This window comes from Mobula hypostoma, chromosome 28, assembly GCF_963921235.1.
Source record: "Mobula hypostoma chromosome 28, sMobHyp1.1, whole genome shotgun sequence".
In the NCBI taxonomy this organism is placed as follows: Eukaryota; Metazoa; Chordata; class Chondrichthyes; order Myliobatiformes; family Myliobatidae; genus Mobula; species Mobula hypostoma.
This window is the reverse complement of record NC_086124.1, coordinates 17,189,597-17,195,481: the sequence shown is the minus strand read 5'-3', so window position 1 is coordinate 17,195,481 and position 5,885 is coordinate 17,189,597.

The window sequence follows — 5,885 nt, the reverse complement described above, 5'->3', positions numbered from 1 at the left end:
GTTCTATTAAAAATTGCATAACCCCTACCAGCCTCAGTCCTTAGGTATGGTAGAAAGAGCAAACGGGGAAATAAAAGCGGCTTTTACAAAAGTTTGTCCCAGGTTGAACACTTTTTTTTTGTCTGCCATTGCCCACGGACCTTTTTCCGTATCATCCTCGTGGCCCACACGATCACTCAGCTTTGTGCCATCAGCAGACCCAAAATGGTACTGCTTCAGCATCACCTTCATAAGCCTAGGATGAAGGACATTAGGGTTGTATCGTACTTCTTGTCCTCATTCACTTAACCAATTTTTTTCCTTAATCATTGCAAGTTTCAAATCCATTTAATGGAGCGACACTGTAGCATAGAGGTTAGCGCGACGCTATTACAGCTCGGGTGTCACAACCACGGATTCAGCAGTGCAGTAGATACGGCAATTCCGCTTGTGAATTTGCATGTGTCAGGTAATTATTATTTAATCGTGATAGTATTTAACTCCATTCTTGTCGTCGTATTGCTTGTCGAGACTTGGACAGAGCACAGCAAAGCTTTGCTGCTGTTTTGCATTCGGCCTTCCCTGAGCCACTGGACTTTAAAAATCAAATAAAACAGTAAACGCTGGGCCAATCAGGGCCGTTAACTAAAACTGTCAAAAGGGAAACGAAGCCTACACTGCGACTGAAAAGAACATCGAAACATTAAACGAATACCGCTAGTCTTCAGAGTCAGTTGATTTTGAAAGTCCAACGGCTCAGGGAAGGTCAAATGCAAAACAACAGCGAAGCTTTGCTGTGCTCTGTCCAAGTCTCGACAAGCACTAGGACGACAAGAATGGAGTTAAATACTATCACGATTAAATATTAATTTCCTGACACCTGCAAATTTACAAGAGCAGTAGCCGTATCTACTGTGTTGCCGGATCCGTGGTTGTGACATCGGGATGCCGGAGTTCAATTTGGATGCCATCTCGAAGGGATTTCCACATCTTCCCCATGAGCGCGTGTTCTTCTTCCAGGTGCTTCAGTTATCCTCTCTTGTGGAAGGAAACAGGATTCATGACTTAAGTTGTCAGTCCAGGGTCATCATTGTTGAGTTGACATTTGTACAGTGAAAGTGAAGTGCAAGCTTTGAATTAAATAGGATCAGGGTAGAGAATTGTCTAACCTAGGTCAGTTGGCAAAAGGTCAACGAGTACATGGATGGGGGAAGTGTGGAGGGTCCAGTCAAGTCAAGTTTGTTGCCATTTAACTATATAAATGAATATCGTCAAACGAGACAATGTTTCTCCAGACCAGGGTGTAAAGCGCAGTAGTACAAATAACACACATATATAACACACAATAACTTCAGAGAGTAAGGATAAAATCTGCTGGATCATGGAAAGAAACTGGAGCACTACAGTGAAGTCTACACGGTCGCAAGATGAACATGCAAACTACACAAAAGGGCACTGGAGATTAGGTCTGAGTCCACTGTGTTGTGTCACAGCAGGGCTATTTTCAAGCAATCGACTTCTGTTCTTTTTCTGTGTGATTAAGCACATACGGCCTTTATTTTGAAATGAGCAGTTTTAGATCTGTATGAGGTCACTTCCTGCAGTCAGGAACTAGGAAGTAGGAAAACACTTTGGCTGGCAGAAGTCCGGAGGTTTATGTCAGGAGCTAAAGAAGTTTCTATCTAGAACCCCCCTGTTGTTTCCCCAGCAGAAGCATTGACTGTAACTTGATGTTATATTGTTTAGAAGTTAATCTAAAGGTATCAGTTAGATTTTGCTGAAATAGAACGTTAATTTTGAGTTTATTAGACACTAACCTAGATGCTAATGGTTTACACATACTACTTAACTGCAGTCAGAATCCTATAATACTTACCTGTAGGAAACTTAGCTAAGTTCTTACTTACCTGTGCATATTTACTTGTGGGACTGGGTATATTTGTGTTGTATTTTGTTGTTTTTCAGTTTCACTCCTTATTCACTCTGTTGTGCCATTGCGTCTACAATAAACCCAAGGAGCTAGGAGACCATACCCTGACTCTCATGTCATTTTGAATGGAATTTGGCTCACTGTCTAGTTGATGTTACAACACCTCGGGGAGTGGGGGGGGGTGGGCAATACGATTGGTATTGGTTTATTATTGTCATATGCATCAAGATGCAGTGAAAAGTTTGTTGTTTGCATAATGCTTATACAGATCAAATCATTGCAGAGTGCATTGAACTGGAATTAGGTAAAAGAATAACAATGCAGAATAAAGTGTCAAAGCTACCAAAATAGTGCAGCGCAGGTAAAGTGCAAAATCATAATGAAGTAGATTGTGAGGCCAAGAGTACGCCTTCTTGCACAAGAGGTCCATTTAAGTGTCTGACAGCCGTGGGGCAGAAGCTGTCCTTGAGCCTGGTTCCAGCTAGGTTCTTTCAGGTGTTAGTATCTTTGGCCCGGTGGGAGAGGAGGGAAAAGAGAATGTCCAGAGTGCGTAGGATTTTTAATGATAATAATAATAAATACATTATTGATCCTGAGTGGGCAATTATTTCATTACAGCAACAACATTTAGAAACACACTTAGCAATAATAATAATAAATATAATAATAGTTTTGTTGGTGTTCAGTCATTAAGTCGAGTCTGACTCTTCATGACCTCATGGACCACAGGGTTTTCATGGCAAGATACGACAATAGATTGCCAGGCCTTTCTTCCGCACAGATACTGCTGCTGCCCAGGTTGGGACCCGGCTGGGTTTGAACTCACGACCATCTGCCTTGAAGTCCAGTGCTGATGCCACTACACCAGCTGGTATTAATAGAAGTATTAACTAATAATGAAGTGTTATGGTCATGGTTATGCACTTTGGCAGAAGAAATAAATGGGCAGACTATGATTTAAATGGGGAGAGAATTCAAAGTTCTGAGTTTCAGCGGGACTTGGGAGTCCTCGTGCAGGATACCCTTAAGGTTAATCTCCAGGTTGAGTCGGTGGTGAAGAAGGCGAATGCAATATTGGCATTCATTTCTAGAGGAATAGAGTATAGGAGCAGGGATGTGATATTGAGACTCTATAAGGCACTGGTGAGACCTCACTTGGAGTACTGTGGGCAGTTTTGGTCTCCTTATTTAAGAAACGATGTGCTGACGTTGGAGAGGGTACAGAGAAGATTCACTAGAATGATTCCGGGAATGAGCGGGTTAACATATGAGGAACGCTTGTCCGCTCTTGGACTGTATTCCTTGGAGTTTAGAAGAATGAGGGGAGACCTCATAGAAACATTTCGAATATTGAGAAGCATGGACAGAGTGGATGTGGCAAAGTTGTTTCCCATGATGGGGGAGTCTAGTACGAGAGGGCATGACTTAAGGATTGAAGGGCGCCCATTCAGAACAGAGATGCAAAGAATTTTTTTTAGGCAGAGGGTGGCGAATCTATGGAATTTGTTGCCACGGGCGGCAGTGGAGGCTAAGTCATTGGGTGTATTTAAGGCAGAATTTGATAGGTATCTGAGTAGCCGGGGCATCAAAGGTTATGGTGAGAAGGCGGGGGAGTGGGACAAAATGGGAAAATGGATCAGCTCATGATAAAATGGCGGAGCAGACTTCATGGGCCGAATGGCCGACTTCTGCTCCTTTGTCTTATGGTCTTATGGTCTACGTGCAGGATAGTTATATATCCAGCAATAGTTTACTAATGTGGGATACTCTGCAATAATAATGTACGAAATAACAAAGCAGAGACTATTATACTTCGTGTGTTCTCCTGTCGCACAGAGACGTATAGGCTTACTGCATTTGCTTTACTTATGCTGGCTGCCTTACCGAGGAAGGGGTAAGTACAGAACAGAGTCCATGGCGCGGGGCTGGTTCCTGTGATGTGCTGAGCTATGGTCTTGTGGTCACATGCAGAACTCTTGCACCATGCACCCAGACGGGATGCTTTGTATGGTAAAACTTCATACAAATTGGTATGTCAATGGGACTGTGCTGAACTTCCTCAGCCTCCTGAGGAAGTGGAGGCGTTGGTAAGCTTCGTCGCCCGTGGCATCGGTGTGGACCAACTCAGGCTATTTGTGATGGTCACTTGTAACTCTTAACCTCAACACCACTGATGTAGGCAGGAGCCTGTGCATCACATCCCCACCCCTTCTGAAGTCAATTTTCAGCTCTTTTGTTGATATTGAGGGAAAGGTTGGCGTCGTGACCTGTCCTAAAGGAACAAGTTATGATGACCACAAAACAGTCAGATTTCTATGAAACCCGATGTGATCTGTTTACCGTCTTCAGGAATAGAACGGATCAGTACAGCCCAGGAACAGGCCCTTCGGCCCACAATATTGTGCTGAACGAGATTAAAAGTAAATCAAAAACGCCCAAACACGAATCCCTCCTACCTACACCATGTCCATATTCCTCCATCTTCCTTACATCCACGTGCCTATCCAAACGTCTCCTAAAAGCCTCTAATGTATTTGCCTTGATAATGAAAGAGGTCAGAGGAGAATGGCCAGACTGGTCCAAGCTCTCAGGGGCATGACATTAACTCAGATAACCACGTGGTGAGCCAAAGAGCATCTTTGAATACAGAACTTGTTGAATCTGGGAGTGGATGGGCTACAGCAGCAGAAGACCACTCCAGGTTTCCTCGCCTGTACCTGATAAAGTGGCTAATGAGTGTGTCTTCTATTAAAACGTTGGAATGTTGCTAAAAATGTACTCAGTGTTACGTAAAATAAAATGTTATTAATCCCCCAAGATCTTTATTTCATTTTTGCATGATACACACCAATAAAAACAAAACAAGCAGAAATATACAAACACTTTGGACCTTAGCTCCAGCTGTAATCCACCCATGTTCCTGACCATTGGCGTTCTTGACCTGGACCACAGCTCCGCCTAATACTGAGCCTACTCCCCGGTTCCGTCTGTACACCCTGCTTATATTTGAGACGATATCTCAAACTCCAGACGAATGAGTAAGCCAGATGCTGTAAATGGGAATTTTACAGACCCATGAGAGGCAAGCATTTCATCCATGCCTATTTCAATAAAATCTTTAAATTGAAGGGGGTCTTAGGGTCACAGAAAAGGCCTTTTGGCCCATCTAATCCATGCCAAACCGTTCGAACTACCTACTCCCATCAACCTGCACCGGGACCATAGCCCTCCATACCCCTACTACCCATGTACCTATCCAAACTTTTCTTAAATGTTGAAATTGAGCTCGCATGCACCACATCCACTGGCAGCTCATTCCACACACTCGCGACCCTCTGAGTGAAGACGTTTCCCCTTATTTTCCCCTTAAACTTTTCACCTTTCACCCTTAAACCATGACCTCTAGTTGTAGTCCCATCCAACCTCAGTGGAAAAAGCCTGCTTACATTTATCCTATCTATACCCCTCATAATTTTGTATACCTCTATCAAATCTCCTCTCAGTCTTCTACCTTCTAAGGAATAAAGTCCTAACCTATTCAATCTTTCCTTATAACTCAGGTCTTTCAGTTCTGGCAACATCCTTGTAAATTTTTTTCTGTACACTTTCAATCTTATTTGCGAACTTTGTAGATTAAATTTCACCATGTAGAAACCAACAATGGGTAATATTTATTTTAAAATTTGAAGTTAAAGGGGTTGAAGGGCAGGCACCATGGTGGTGTAGCAGTTAGCACAATGCTATTACAGTTCGTGGTGTTCCAGAGTTTGGAGTTCAATTCCAGCGCCTTCTGCAAGGAGTTTGTACATTCTCTCCGGGACCACGTGGGTTTTCTCCAGGTGCTCCGGTTTCCTCCCACATCCCAAGGACATACCGGTTCATCGGTTAATTGGTAATTGTAAATTGTCCTGTGATTAGGCTACTGTTAAATAGGTGAATTGCTGGGTGGTGCAATTTGTTGGGCCGGAAGGGCCCA